We start from the raw sequence: 16,590 nt of genomic DNA, 5'->3' as shown, positions 1-16,590 counted from the left end.
TTGCTCACTGAGACCCCACAGACAATATTGGAAACCGATGCTCCTTGAAATGCCAAAGCACCTCCTGCCCGTGGGAGTAAGCTATCATTTGACCTTGAGCTCTGGAGAGTCCAACGTCCTAAGTGCACAGCCCGTGTGACATTCCTTTCGGTCCTCTGGGAGGGCTGCACCATAACGGTTCTCTTGATTTCCAGTTTTCCGAAGCTTCCTGCAAGAACTATATGGCGCTCAGAACCTGCGTTTGCGTCTTAGGCAGAAGTAAGTAACCTTCCTGCTTCAACGCGGGGTGCATCTTCCAACCAGGGTGCCTGTGTGGCCTCGGGCTGCAGAGCAGCTGGGATGCGCTGGTATGGGGGACACTTTCAGGGATGGGCAGAGAATGACAGGAGTCCCGGGCAGTGGGGTGGGGCAGGAAGAGCAGGCCATCAAGGCTTGGGGAGGGGCTGAGCTTGCACCGACCCTTGCTAGCCTGCTAGGTCTCTTGCCCCTTCAGTCCTGGCAGTAATCTGGTCCTTCTGTCTCCTGCAGCCACTTGGGAAACCCACTTGACACTGGCAGCTTTGGTCAACAGAAAGCTCAAGCCCTCTCTGGTAGCTGGCGAAATAGAGGTACGGCTGAAGTCCACGTCGGTACGCGCGCCCCACACGGTTCTGCGGCTCATCCATTCCGGACACCTAGGTCTCAGAACTCCACCCTTCCACGGGCCCAGATGTGCATCTCAACTTCTCATGTCTTACCCGCCTTGAGTCAATCACCAGACTGCGCACATTCCCGTGAACCTGACAGTCTTTCACCCACACCACTGGCTCTTCCCTCACCCAGTGCCAAACCCCCGGATTCAAAGGCCTACCTGCAGCCTCCAAGCACTCTCTGGGACTCACCAGCCCCGCACCCCACAGGGACTCCTTCTCAGAATGACTTGTTGGCAAGGCCCAGGCAGAGCCCATCTCCACACAACCGCTGCTCCACACCTGCCATGGCAGCCATCACAAGTCAGGATCCCACAGGCCTCCCTACTGCCTCCCCACCCCAGTGTTGGGCAGCTGCCAAGAACTTACAGCTTCCCTCCTTGGAATACTTTGGGTCTCTGAAAGAGCACTCTACCTGGCACCCCCAAGAAGACACCTTTCGGGAAGGACCCACAAAGAGGCAGGGGGAAGTAGGGAGGCCCACCTTGCTCAACCCCAATGTCCACAAGCTGCTGGAAATAGAAATCACAAAGGCAGAGAAATGGAATATTTGGGAAGAAAAAGGAAAGGGTGTATCAGAATACCATCTGCAGGCCTTAAATATGTTGAAGGCACTCGATGGGGAGCAGATCACTGCACCTCCCCAGCCCTTCTGGAATGCCAGCATCAAAGCAGAGCAGATACCCAGCCCTCAGAAGCATTTTCCACAAAAATTCAGTGAGTTTTTCTGGGGTCTACCTTTTCTGCACAGGGAGTCTCTGGCAGCTGCTCTCAGGGTCTCTGGATCCACCCTAGAGTTTCCCACTGTCTTATTTAATGAAATTCCTAATGCCTTACCAGCTCAAATGCAAGCTAAAGAGTACCCACTCTTGTTGCAACGTCACTCCTTGCCCTACACTGAAGGCCGATTCCAACTTTTACTTCCAACTGCATGCCAAGCCCAGGCCCCACCGCCGGCTACAGTCCTGACTCCGCCCGGTCCACAGCCCCGTGGCCCACTCGCAGTACCTTTTCCTCCTCCTCACAAGAGTCCCTGTGATGAATCCTGTCTTACCGTCCACACTAAGTCCCAATCACGCATTCCAAATTCACTTCAACAGCTGGAAAGCCATTTTTTAAAGAAACAACAGGAAAGTGAGAGTTCTTTACCCTTTATGATGCCACGACCCCAGGAAGCTTTTTGTCTTCGCAAACCCACTCATCCCCAGGACAATCAGAAGGTGCAGACCCCAAAGACAGACCCCAAGCTTCCTGGCTGCTTGAAGCAATCGGAGCTCCACCGCCAAGAGAACTTCCCTCAATTGCAGGGGCCCCTCGGCAATGGGACTCTTGAGTCTCTGACACTAAAGCAGCCTCAGGAAAAATGGCCAGGGACTTGTCTGGATATGAAGCAGCCCGAATGCTCCTGCTCAACACCTGGAGACAAGCAGGGGAAGAATGTAATGAAGACGGTGTCCCCAGGAAGATGCACACACCCTGGACCGTCGCTTGCGTGCTGCAGAGCCGGTGTCCAGCTGAGGAACAACTCGGTCAATGGACAAGGGAATTACTTGAGGAAAATATCCAAATGTAATCTATCTCTCTGTGGATCAGGAAACTACTGCCCAAAAGGAACTCCGGGAGCCGACTCAAAGGAGTTAAGTGATTTGAGGATACACAAGGGGATTAACGCAGGAACTTACACCCTAAGGGGTCCAAATAAAATCCTACTGGAAAACACCCTGAATGTCCACATGTGCAGGAAGGTGGAGCAGATTAGAAAGGATCAGATCCCTGGCATTGTTTGCCGTTCATGTCTTGCGACGACCACGCACGCTTTGTCTATTTCCCTGACCCACCCACATGTTGTCAATGTGGCCTCCTGGGGAGAGCTGGAAGATCTGAACACAACGCAGAGCCTTTCCTTTCTCAGCCCGGGCACTCAACAGGTGCTGGACTCGCATATCGTAAGGCTCCAAATGAGGCAGAGGTGGTGCATGCCCCTCAAAGTCCTTGAGCCCACAAACCTCTGTAGGACAAGAAAAGACAACGCAATGTCCTTTCCAAAGTCCACCTGCTTAGCCACCCCTAAGTATTGAACTAACCTAGTAACTGAGGCTGTCAAGGTCCTGGGAGAACCCTGTCAGGCAGACTGGGGAGAGAGAGTGACCCCAAAGAAATCAAGCCCTACCCTGGAGAGTCCTTTTGCTGATTGCTCCCCTACAGAGGAGCCTGTTCAGGGAACCCCAGCCTACCCCCCACTTGATAATGACAGTGGATGCTCATTGGCCCTCAGGCAGCCGTTTCCAGCCTTCATGCCCAGTATCCCTGGCAGAACCTTCCAGAATGAAAGTGTCCAGAGAGAGAGCCTAGAGCAAACCTCAAATCCAGTACTGACCAGCAAGGGGTCAAGGAAAGAGGGTGCTAGTTGTGCCCCAGGAGGCCCCAGATTGGAAGTGAACTCTGAATGTCCATCTTCAAGAGCCAAAGAGACAGGGTTGGTGGTGGTCAAGAAGTCCTCTTCAATAGAGCTAGACGATAGGGACACTTTCAAAACCAGTGTGCTGGCAAAATCTCAAACCAATGATGTGGACCGGGGGTGCTTCGAGGCTCTAGGATGTAGTAAAAGGTTCCTGCTACCTGGAAAGTGTGCTCCAGTTCCTGAAAAGCCAAGCCTTACAGCACGAGTGTGCAGTGAGATTAAGCTCCAGGTGGAGGTAGAGGCAGAGGATGGTTCTCCATGCTGTCCTGTTGACGGGCTCCTTCAGGACTGCACCACTGATGTGCTCACTGCCACCAATGTTTTGCCTTCTCAGGTGGTCCATTGCCGCCCCCAGCATTTGTTCACTGGGGATAAGCCAATATGTCAAGGGCCAAGTGGCTTCGTGGTGGCTAGAGCAAGTTACATGGGGCAGCAGAAGCTCAAAAGCCCCAACCTTCAGGACCCCTCGACAAGGAGAAGGAAGGATGCTGTTCCCACTGACAAGAGGGAGACTCATAAATGGCCCAATCCAGAAGAGCATGGAAAAGGATTAGCGGGAAGAGGCATCTCCCAAGTCTGTGGGTTAAGCCAGCCTGTGCAAGACAAGGCATTGGCTGAGTGCCTTGAGATCAAGTCCTCACAGCTCCCACCAGAGAAGGGACAGCTTCCTGCTGAGGGCCACAGCAAAAAATGGAGGAAGCACTTTGTCCAGTGGATTTGCTCCAGCAAAAAATCTACAGGACACGGTGATCCTTTGCAAAAAGGAAAGCCCGTATTACCCTGTGGTCACAGCCTTGGGCCCCTTCAAAGACAACCAGTGTCTCCTAACAAGGTCACGGAGGCTCAGGTGCTCACGACAGATGTTGGCCAAGTCCTAGAGGGGACACCAGGCTGTCATCAGGAGTATCTTGCGTCAACGTTATGTCCACGAAAAGAAGCGCAGGCCTCAGTTAATGGATGTTCCTCCAGCTGCAGGGCTCCTTTCTTTGTAGAACACAGGAGAGTGGCAAGTGTGAGACCCTGCCTCCACCAGGCGATACCTGACTGCCAGAGCCTTCCCACCACGAGCACCTGTATCAGGGATGTATTCACAAATTTCTGTCCGTTCAGGGGATTCATTGTCAGAAGCCACACTCAGCCATTGCCCCCCAGGGTGTTTGTGTGCCCAGTCAGCTTGCAGCAGCAGAGGCGGAGGAGGTGGGCTTACTCCAGTTACCCTTACCACTGCCCACGTCACTGTCTTCGAGAATATGTCTTATCTGGCAAATTAGAAGACGCTTCTTCTGCTCTGATTAGTAGGAAAGTATCCATGCCAGCCACTTTAGCCTGTTCTGCACAGGCTAATGGCTTCTCTCAGCCATGATATTCATTGTTCCAAATTGAGATTTTCCCCCTCCTACATTAAAGTGTGACTTCTGTGCTGCATGGCGGGATCTAGAGGGGGTGTCATGTGTGTTAGTCTGTGTAGACTAGAGAAACAAAATTCATACACTCATATTTTATGAGTTTTATATAAAGGTTAAGTGAACATTGAAAAGCATCCCAACCCAGTTCAATCTAAGACCACCAGTCCAATAGTATCCCATGTGTCTGACACCAATCTACAAAGTCCTCCTCACAATCCAAAAACACACGGGGAGACAAGGACTGCAGGAGGAAATTGTAGTCCGTGCGCTGGCAGGTTCTCCATGAGGCTGCTGCAGAAACCAGGGCTGCAACAGGGTAGGTCCATGCGGCTTCTCCTCAGGGATCTCCCAGGAAATGAGTCTTTCCAGCTGCTTTAGGGACCTAACAAATGCATATCCACCCTGGTGGCACTATCAGAGAGCAAGAGACCAGAAAGGCTAGGCTCACAGAGCCATTGATCTCCCTGCCCTTCAATTAACCCCACATGAGTTCATTGACGAGGTTGGCATAATATACCTTTAACTATGTTAGATACTGCGTCTCCTTCTCTGAGTGCTAGCTTTGACTTCTCAAAGGGCAGGGCTCTGGAGGAGGTTTTCAGCAGTGTTTCCCACCCACTTCCATCCCAAGTTCTTCATTTTGCACCTCTTATGATTTATGGTAACACCCCTACTGTGAAAACCTCAGAAGGTCCCAACACAGTGAAGAATGTTCCCTGGTGCCATTACTTTGTCTTCAACGTTATGTGGCTGCAGTTGATAGGTTTTGAGAGGCGCAATCCAGCCAAGAAATTCCATCGAGGGTCCAGAAGAGGTTTAGACCAAAGTAGCGTCTCATGGTACCAAGCAGGCATGAGACATGTGGCGGCCTGTCTAAGTCCCACATGTGCATTTGATGAAGGCTGCCAAGTTTGGCATGGAGGTTCCGCCTCAATACACCTGTCACAAAATGGGAAATGACATATTTTGCTACCTTTGCCTCTCTCCCAGCCTAGGGTAACCTCCAGGATGGAAGTCCCAGGTCTGACACATGTGGGTGGGAACTGCTAGGGAGGCTGCCAGCGGGGGACTGTGCTCACCCACTGCACCAAGGGAAAATCCGGTTCACAGCTCACATGCCTTCCTCTGTATATAAACCCGGAGAAGGAGCAACAGCTTAGGCTGAGTGGTACAGGATGAGCGTCTGTGTAATAACCACTAATGGTTAGGCACCATGGACACAGGGTAGGGAAGGATACAGTGAAGAAGAATATGAAGCGTTGGACGTAGCAAAGGAGGCCAAAGAGCATGAGGATCCCCAGAAATGATGCAAGACACAAGCGGAGCTAACACAGGCTTACAAAGGGGAATCGGCCAGGTGCTTCACCCCAGCTTTAGCTAGCTGCCCCCACAGCAGAACTTTATCTCCTACAGAGAGCACTGGGTTGTATAGCAAAGGCACAGCTTTCAAGCAAGGAAGGTTACTTTCTCAATACTATCTTTAGTGGGGCGACAAACTGTTATTTTACTTGATTTCCATCTCCTGACTGGGGGAAGGATGAGTTGATAGCCAGGGTGGGGTAGAGTGGGGATGAGTCAATAACAGGGTGCCAGGACTCAGGAAACATGACCCCAGGCTTTTGGGCTTCACACATGCATACACACACGCGTCCGCGCTCTAGGAATGTTCTCACGAAACATGACCCCAGGCTGGTGGTCTTCACATGCACACACACGCGTGCGCACACACACACATACTTGCTCTAGGAATGTTCTCAGCAAACATGACCCCAGGCTGGTGGTCTTCACACACACACACACACACACACACACACACACATACACACGCACACACACACACGCTCTAGGAATGTTCTCAGGAAACATGACCCCAGGCTGGTGGTCTTCACACACACACACACACACACACGCACACACACACACACACACGCTCTAGGAATGTTCTCAGGAAACATGATCCCAGGCTGGTGGTTTTCACACACACACTAACGCGCACACTCTAGGAATGTTCTCAGGAAACATGACCCCAGGCTGGTGATCTTCACACACACGCACACACACACACACACACACGCGTGCACGTGCTCTAGGAATGTTCTCCGGAGAGAGTGGCTTCTAAGGACTGAGTGCTGCAAAGAAAGTCACAACTGGGAGCAGCCTTCCCTTCCCCTAGAGACTCCTGGGAAATCAGGATGTGCACGGAGATTAGACATCACCTGTCTTGATAAGGGAAACCAGTTCAATAGTGGTCAGTGTTTCCTCTGTGCTTCTAACACAGGTTTTTATTTCCTGGGCACCAGATTATAGAAGAAGGCAGGAGGGCCCCCCAAAATATGATTAGTTGATCCGCTAGAGTAAATTCTCATGTGCTTAAAAGAACACCCCTGGTGGGCCAGGGTTTACTGTTTACTGAACTAAACAGTAAAGGATGGCGAGGAAGACATCCACTGAGCCTTGACCTCCATGCCTCAGTCAGGACACCAAGTGTGTGTGTGGGGTGGGTGGGGACTGACACCAGTGGTGGAGGAGGGAAGTGGACATAGGCCCCAGAGACTGCTGGTACAGCAGCATGATGTTGTTTCTGGAGTCCTGATTGTGCCAAGGCAGCCTCTGGAGTGACTGTGGCAGTAAAAAATCAGATTCTGGATCTGCAGAGCCTGGATCTGGGGCCTCTTGGGTAGCAGGTAGCTTGGGTGTGTTCCTAGAGAGAGTGAAGAGCTGGACACCGGACTACCCGCTGCTGAACCCTACCGTTCGTGCTAGGTAAGTGCACGGAGATGGAGAGAAGACCCTGAAAGAACAGCAAGGGGTGCATGGACCAAGCCCCTTCCCTTTCCCCTGCCACCAGGTCCTCTTATATGGTGCTGTGAGGTCAAACAAAGGGAAGCCCACTCAGACCTGCAGAGACCTCAGCGAAACACCTGCCCCCCACCCCCCACAATTCAGCAGACATCTCACAAGGACACTCACACATACCCGAGAGAGAAACCTCACACACATACTTCCTTGGAGACTTCCAGAGAGACTCAGAGGCCTCGCACAGAGACTTCATATGAAGTTCTCAGCATCCTTTATGGAGACTTCTCAGAGACCCCACAGGGACCTCACACAAAGCCCTCCCACATAGCTCACTGCCAGCACGGGAGAATTAGCAGCCGCTGTCCACCCCTGAGCTCCTGGAAACTTTCACACATTGTCTGCAGTGCCCCCCATGCTTGTGCATCTTTGTCCTCATAGCCTTGCTTGGGAACAACAGAATCACAAACTGCACGTAGTTGTGTGCAAATTTTTTCCACTGAAACATTTTCACTAGCCTGAACTCTGAAGTGTAGTTTACAATTGAAATACAAGTAAAACTGCCAACACCAAATGAGAGTGTGATTTTAGATGGTGTGCAGTCAAATGTCGCACGCCACACTTTTACTTTTGCTTCGGACAAATTCTCTAATTGGTGGGGAAGTGACTGACTACTTTGGAAGCAACAGAACAGTCCATCAAATGGGCTTCAGGACTCAAATATATAAATAGACATCTGATCTGAACTCAAACTCATTCCCCAAGGGGCTCATGAACCTAATTTTTTTGGAAGAGTGAAGGAACCCACATGAAAATAACAAAATTTACATCACATTGTGTCTGTCTGGCTTAATTTCTCAATGAAACAGCTGTCATATCTGAAGATATTCAGGGCAACATTCCTTTTATAGCTCTGTCGACATAATTAATATGATTTTTCTGTGAAATGTAATATTTCTAAGTTATGCAAAGTCCTAATGTTTATCTACCACAACAAACTGATAATATTTCGAAGGATGAAGAAATAGATCAAGAAATAATAATTAATGAAATACACATTTTCAGGTAGTACCATTTACAATAGCCAAGCGTAAATGAAAATATCTATATCTATACTTGAATAAAAAAACAACAGATTTATATGAGGAAAACTACAGAAATTACAAGAAATCAAGAGTGACCTCAGCAAATGGGATAATATCCCATGCTCCTTGACCAGACGACTCAATGTAGTACAGTTATCAGTTCTACTCAAGGCACTAGACAAGTTTAATTCACTCCTGATAAAATTACCCTCATCTTTCTTCAAAGAATTGCAAAACCACTGATTACTAACTTCATATGGTAAGGGCATAGGTCAGGGGTTGAACCTACAAACTTCTCCTTGGTAGAAAGATAAAACTGTTCTCATAAAAGACTTGTAGGCTGGCTTTGAGTTGGAATTTTGGGGTCATTTAGGATTTTTTTGTGGCATGTGATTTTTAGGGCTTTAAGGTCATTTGGGGTCATTTAATTTTTTTGCGCATTAGGGTGGTTTGGGCTTTAAGGGTGTTTTATAAGGTTTAAGGGAGTTTTTAAGGGATTTAGGGGTGATTTTTTGGAGTGTATAGGTATTTTTTAGCAGGTAGGGGTGTTTTTAGTGATCTTACAGGGTTTCTTAGAGATTTTAGGGTATTTTAAAATATTTTATGTGTTTTTCCCCAGCATTTTATGTTTTGTTGGGGCTTTCATGTTGTCTTCAGGGCATTTATGTGGTTTTGGAAGTTCATGGTTTGGGAATCTTCTAGGGATATGATTTGGAAGTTCCACATGTTTTGGGAGGCATTTAGTGTGTTATTTGTGGCTTCAGAGTGTTATTTGAATTTTAGGGAATATTATGGCTTTTCAGACATTTTAAGGCTTTTAGGGTGATTTTAGTGTTTAAGGGTGTTTATTAGGCTTATATGTGTTTTTATGGCTTTTAGTGTTTTGTTAAAATTTTAGGGTGCTTCTTAAGGCCTTAGAGTGTTTGGGGGGATTAGGTTTTGGTTTTCAGGGCTTTAGGGTTTTGTTGGATTATTTTTTGCTTTCATGGTGAATTCATGTCTATTAGGCTGTTGGACTTTTACAGGGTTTTATAGTGCTTCGGGTTGCTTTGTAGGGATGTTCTTGGGGTTTTAAAAGACTTTTAGCGTGTTTTTAGGGCTTCACGTGTTCTTTATTTTGCGTTTTAAGGCATTTGCATAATATTAGGGCATTTATTATGTTTTCGGGACGTAAGGAGTTTTTTTTTAAGACTTATGGCGCATTAGGGTGTTTTAGAAAGCCTTTTACCATGTATTTAATGGTCTTAAGATGTTTTAGAGAGTCTTTAGGTGTGGTCTTAGCATTTTAGAAATATTTTAGACGTTTTAGGGTTTTTAAGGCATTTATAGTGTTTTTAAGACTTTTAAGGTGTTTTTAGAACACGCCTGACAGGTACACACTATTTCAATCAGGCTCTGGTTAGTGCCTCTCAATCAATTGGTGACATGGGAGTCTGGATAATGGATTACCTTTACTCTGCAGATGAGAAAACTCACTCAAAAAGACACAGGTGTTGACCCACAGGCACACAACTGGTTAACAACAAAGACATATTCACAACCAGTGTTGGGAGCCAGAGCCCTAAGCCCCACATACCTGTCCCCAGCCGAACAGTCAATCTATCCTGAACCATCAAATGATCTGAGCAGATCCTCCCACCCAACTCACCTTCCCATGCCAAATATTTTATTTCAGAAGGTGGCAGTGAATCTGCAGCTCTGAGAGAGGGACATATCTGATCGGAGCACATGGAGCAGATGAAGGGGGAGGAGGGGAATGTGGAGCACATCCTGGCACACCAGGACTTGAGGATGATGTTCCCACTCAGAGAATCCAGTCCACATAGAAGACCACATGGCCAGCCCCACGATGAGACAAGACACCCCTCAAAGACCCATAGCCTTAGAGGGGACAACACTGAAGACACAGTGTGGGAAATGCGCCCGAACTAATCCTGCCACACCGAGGCATAACACTAAGGGGGTACAGCAGAAGAGCAAGAAAACGAAGCATCAAGGTCCCCAGGGAATGCCAAAGGATGACTTTGGGGCCAGTACTTGGTACACCAACAGACTGGACTGGAAAACACTCTTAAAGGCCAACAAACCGACCTTGAACTAACGATGAGCCACTTCTTTCTTGTTGAGTTGTTTTCATTCATTGTCATTGGATTTTGGTTGTTTTGTTGCTTTTAGTGCTTGGTTTTGCTCTGTCTTGTTTTGTGTATGTTATTACATCTACAGGTCTGTCTAAATAAGATAGGCTGGATGAACAATCTGGAGGAGAGAAAACAGGACCAACACTTCTGGGGAGACATGGGAGAGAGGGAGGTGTGGGGAAAGGTAGTGGTGTTAAGAAACCCAGAGAAAAGGGAAGAACAGGTGATGCAAATCGGTGGTGAGGGGGATGTAGGAGGCCTGGTAGGGAGTGATCAAGGGAAATGGAACCAATGGAACCAAGAGGAATTACTGAATTACTGAAGCACAAATGAAAAGTGAGCATGGCAGTGGGCCCAAGAGGCAAATCAAAGGGAATAGAAAAGCAAGCTAGGAAGCAAGGGTCAATTATAGAGGTTTAAAAAAAGGCATGTACATATTTAAATATATGAGCATGGGGAAATAGATCTATGTCCCTATATTTATAGGTTTTGTATTAAGGTAGCAGATGGACATTGGGCCACTGCTCAAGGACTCCCTCGTTGCAAAAATACTGTTCTATTAAATTGGCATTCTATGATGCTCACCTTCCCTACACGATCACTGAACACAAAGCAGGTACATAAGCAAATGTGGTGAAGAAAGCTAATGGTGCCCAGCTATCAAATATATAGCATGTGAGGTCTTAAAGGCTTAAAGGAAAACAAGCGCCCATCTAGCTCAGAAGAAACAAAGCCCACATGGAAGAAGCACACCAGCTTGTGTGATCATGAGGTTTTGAAAAGATTTGGTAGCAGGCATCATCAGAACAAAAAAAATCTTATCATTGCGAATGAGCGGGGAGTGCTGGGTACAGACACAAAGCCCATTTACAGTCCTCTGGACATCCCTAACAGAAGGGTGTCAGGGAGGAGATAAACCAAGACAGGTACCAGATAATAACGATGAAACACAGCTTTCCCCTAGTTCCTACATGTTTCCTCTCTCCCACTATCATGATCCCAATTCTAATTTACAAATCAGGCTAGACTAGAGAATGTACACTTGGACAGATAGGAACAGGAAACATGGGGAATCCAGGGTGGATGAGCCCTTGAGGACCAGTGTTATGAGTGCAGACTCGGGAAGGGTGGAGGGAGGGTAGGTTGGAAAACGGAAACCGTATACAGGGATCTACATTTAACCTCAACAGAAAAGTGGGTGAAGGAACACCAGACAGTGCAAGATATGAGAAAATAATTAGTAAATTATCAAGGGTAGCTCGAATGGAGGGGGAAAAATGAGGAGCTGAGGCCAGGGGCTTGGGTGGGGTGGAGAGTGGATATTTTGAGAATAATGAGGGCAATGAATGTACAAATGTGCTTTACACAACCGATGTATATATGCATTGTGGTTAGTGTTGCATGAACAATTTAAAAAAAGGTCTGGACAGAGGGCACATGCAAGGATGATCTCAGGCTGGATTAGATCAGCAAAATCACCTACTGGAGTTGCCTCACCCTGTGTCTATTCCTGAGTCAGGCATGAAGCTTAGGGCCCATAGTCCCAGGAGCTGGACAGGGAGGGAGGCGGGGTTCTGAGGTCATTCCATAGGGGCAATGGCCCTCCTGTCCTGCCCGGCCCACCCTCCTTTGTAATCCTGCTGGCTGGAGCACGGCTTTCATGGAGTCCACACCATGGGAGCTCTACTACTCATGGGGGATTGGCAGGAAGCCTCTGCTTATGCGCACACACCACCACCTAGCTGGAGGATCTCTGTGAACAAAGCCTGAGGCAGACAACAAGCCCACTAATTGATGCTGTAAGAGATACAATCAGCATCCAGAAACCTGCAACTGGGAGTAAGAGGCAGCATACTTGGCCCCAGCCACTCCCACTGCCATCTTCAAGGAGTGACATTCTAAAGCAGAGGGTTTTCAAAAGGCACTGCCAGGACTGTGGAATGAGCAGCTCATTTGTGGACATGGATACTGTGTGATCCAGAAGTATTACCTCTTCCTTTCCATTCAGGTGAGACAAAAAAAAGTTCCAAATAGAAAGCCATGCATCTAAACAGTATCCAATAGCCACTCATGTGCAGTGCTGCCGCCTCCAAAGAGCTTTCCTAGGTTTTTCTCTCTGTGGACAGATATACCTTGGTCCTTGGCTCTGCATGAGAAAGAATTCACGCCAAAGCCAGGTTTGTGATCCAATTGTGTTTTAGGAGAGATAGGGAGGTATGGTAGGCAACCCTGGTGGACCCCAGTGGCTGAATTGAATTTACTTGGCCTAGGTGGGTCAATGTGGGTGCAGCACCCACCCAGGTGTACCTGGCCTTCCTGACTGGAAACCTGGACCTCTGAGCACGCTCGGTGTGCCACTCTTTCCTGGGTGGCTAGCTTGGCCCTCTGAGCATGCATCATGGACAACCTAGTCCCTATGCTAGCTACCTAAAATTTACACCCTGAAGAGATATGGACCCAAATCTTTGGGGTACAAGGCGACGACATCTTTAGGTACTTCCTGCTGGCAAAAGGGTGAAGTCCATACCCTTTCTACTCTGCTGGGAGGGGTTGTCCATTCAGGTCTAGGATGGATAAGGTTGAGGTGGTCCAGGAGATGGTGGTCCTAGAGGTGGCACACTTGGTTCAGAGGGCTTGGTAACTTGAGAACTTCTGGAAAAACAAACAAACGGACAAAAGGGTGAACAGTTTAACTGAGACAAGGCTAGGCTTGTGAGGTGGCAGTGCCCTTGAAATTAGGTGAGTGTCACAGGAAACAAAAAAAATCCTAGGATTATCAGGCATGTGTGTTTGTTCGTTCTAAGTATAGGCACGGGAGTAAAAGCATCCACAATTTCCCCTATGAGGGTACAGGGTTTGGGAACTACTGGGTGCACTGAGATCACTGTTTCATTTATGATCCTAATGTTTGGACCCACTGATAAGAACCATGCTTCTATTTAATCCTATTATCCCTCAATTATTAACTTTGGTCAAACAAATTTTGTTTTCATTAATTACTTTCATAGTTATCTATCTATACACACACATTTAATTGAATGGAATGAAAAGGTCATGCGTTATAGCGTTAAATTGTAATATTGGAATACTACAGCGGGAGTCAACAGGGATCAAAAGAAAGTAAGTGTCTGAGTCATTTTTAATTTTCTTGGCTTCAAATTGAATAAAAGACTTGTAAATAACCCAGAGACCAAATTCCCATGGTGCCTCCTACAACGGGTAGAATGTTCAGGGATGTTTCAGGGCTGGGAGATTAGTAACCCCTAAGTCCAGGATCCCTTAGGGCAGGGGTCCTCAAACTGTTTACACAGGGGGCCAGTTCACTGTCCCTCAGACCGTTGGAGCACCAGACTATAGTTAAAAAAAACCAAACTATGAACAAATTCCTATGCACATTGCACGAATCGGCTACTAAGTAGGACATGCAGAGGCAGCAAAAACACCCTGAGGGTGGGATAAATGTCGTCAGGCCACATGTGCCCCACGGGCCACAGTTTAAGGATGCCTGCCTTAGGGGTTCCTGGGTGCACTGGGGATGAAGGTCTCTACTGCTCCTCAAAAGGAGAAATGCTGTAACTTCTGGCATTTCGGCCCACTTTCCAATCACTTTACAAAACTGTTCCAGGTGAATCAGGGTTAGAAGGGAAAGTGTACCATTCTCTGGCCACCATTCTCCTTTCTCAAATAAAGTTGCATAGTGTATCAGCTTTTGTTTGTCTAGCCTCTGTGTCAACTCTATCCCAATTGGACAGGATTCATGCAAGGGGGCAATTCCTGAGTATGAAGCTGCTAAGTCCCATCTAGAAAGCACAAAAGAAGGCTATGTAGAGCTTGCTGCCTCAAGGTCAATAAACCCCACTTGAGAGCGAGCCCTTTATTGCCCTGAATCTGTTGCCTCAGGAAGATGCCCCAGCAAGAAGTAAGGGATCAAAGACAACTCACTGAGGTCGACTTTAAGTCCAACCATTATTCTAGACAAGCTAGGAGAACCACTGCTTGGGATGGCCCCATGGCCCTCCAAGATGCCTGCTGGCGGGAGCAGACTCTCAAATCTCTGAAGGGAAGGGGCATCTGGAAGCTCAGGGAACCTTAAGGGAATTGGAATTTCTGTCTGGAACATCGTGGCAGTGGAACTGTGTATTAAGAGCTTTCCCCAAAAGTGCCTTAAGCAGCAACACTGAAAGCCTAAAGGTAACAGTTACACAGGAAGGGTTCCATATGCCATTGGCCTAAGCCTGGGCCACGGAAAACCAGCCTGTAACAAGGAACAAACCTACACTGGTAGAACACTAACACTATAACGCCTCAAGTTTTAAATTCAGGAAATAATTTTAAACATTTTTATTCTTTACTTTCATAGTTATCAATATGTATATATGGCATTCAAATATATAAAACGTGCAATGTTTTTGAAATGTAACCAAATTGTCACATTGATAATTTATAAGTTTGGTACCAGATAAGTTTCAATTAAATGCTATAAAAATGTTGTGCTGGGCATTATAGGGCTAAAGCAGCTTGTTTGAAAAGCCAGGAGAAAGGGAATGGAGGGGAAAAGGGAAATATTTGGCTCCCAGGACAAGGCAGGGCTAACTCCCAGGTCTATTCAACCAGCTCCCTAGGCAGTGCCCTTCCACATGTTTGGGCTGGTGGGCACCATCTTGGCCAGGGTCACAGGCCCCGTTTCCCCATGGCCACAATGGCGGCTATATAGGATCTCTGGGAAAAGCTTAAACAGCCTTGACAAGAGTGAAGCCATTATGAGCTGACAGAAGGCACCATGTAAAGTAAATAAAGTAGCTATGAACTGTAAATGAACTAGCTGATGTAGGGGAGGTAGGCTGTGCAGATGTGCCCAAGGGAATGTCCCAAAGGATATGGATGCTCAGAAGATTCGCGAGAGCGACCAGAGCAGTCTTTGTTCAACTAAGAATGACTAACTGCAACACCCTGCTTCCCTACTCTGCCTGCTTGCACACCTGCACATTGCAAAAGTATAAAAACCTTTGGACAATTAGACTGGGGCTGCTCAGGAAAAAAAACTTTTTCTGTTGAACTTGCCAGCGGTCGGAGTAGTTTTCTTTCTGGGAATGGAGACTGGCTACAACATTTCGAGGTGCACCGAGATCCAATTGCCACTGTCTGGGCTTGCTTAGAAAGGAAACCTCCTTAACAGGAGTGCTCTCCCCAGAACTACGGATTTCTGATTTCTCTAGGCCAGGGGTCCTTAAACTCTTTAAACAGGGACCAGTTCACTGTCCCTCTGATCAGTTGGAGGGCCGAACTATCGTTTCAATAAAACTATGAACAAATTCCTATGCTTCCTGCACATACCTTATTTTGAAGTTTAAAAAAAACACACAAACAAACGGGGCACAAACACTCGGCGGACAGGATCAAGGTCCTCGTCTATCCACATGTGGCTCACAGGCTATTGTTTGAGGACCCCTGCTCTAGGCGCTCACAAAGAGAATGTAGTTTCAGCCCTAAAGCCTGGAGACTCCGCAATTTGTTTAAAGGTGATTGGACAGAAGGAGTTCCTGATTTGCCCATGCAAGACTCGTTTTCCCTTCCCCTATTTCTCAGAGTTCATAGTTATGTTTATGGGGAACCAGGACATCCCTATCTGATCCCTAAAATTGATGCGTGGAATGACATTGCCACTAATAAGCCAGCATAAACAAAAGACTTACTTCCTCCTGCAACAGAAAGGGTTCTTGTTTCAAGATTTCAGGAAACATGGCAGGACCAGAAAAAAAATAGACCCAAGGTCCTAAAACCACTAAGGTGGAGGCTGCCCTTCCCCAACCCCTCCCCATACCCCTCTGTCTCAGCTTTATTCCTTTTTGCAGGAGGACTCTGGAAGTGGGAGAACTAGCTTACGACCCTTCATTATCACTGCCACCCTGTCAGGTGCATGGGGCTGGAGAGAGAGAAATACTCATAACTCCTTTCTGAGTCCACACCCCAACATACACTAGGGCTGGTAGGGGATCTCGACCGCCCCACCCCCCA

General features: G+C 47.5%; 1 long non-coding RNA gene across 1 annotated transcript in view; it reads right to left on the bottom strand.

The window, feature by feature from the left end:
- Positions 1-16,590, bottom strand: part of LOC142436477 (uncharacterized) — a 46,456-nt gene that overhangs the window by 4,600 nt on the left and 25,266 nt on the right. The window contains exon 2 of the long non-coding RNA XR_012781958.1: positions 13,103-13,227. This is a non-coding gene — a long non-coding RNA (uncharacterized LOC142436477). The remainder of the gene's footprint in view (positions 1-13,102; positions 13,228-16,590) is intronic.

The sequence above is a fragment of the Tenrec ecaudatus genome, unplaced genomic scaffold (assembly GCF_050624435.1).
Source record: "Tenrec ecaudatus isolate mTenEca1 unplaced genomic scaffold, mTenEca1.hap1 Scaffold_321, whole genome shotgun sequence".
Lineage (NCBI taxonomy): Eukaryota > Metazoa > Chordata > Mammalia > Afrosoricida > Tenrecidae > Tenrec > Tenrec ecaudatus.
This window is presented reverse-complemented; position numbering and strand designations above follow the sequence as displayed.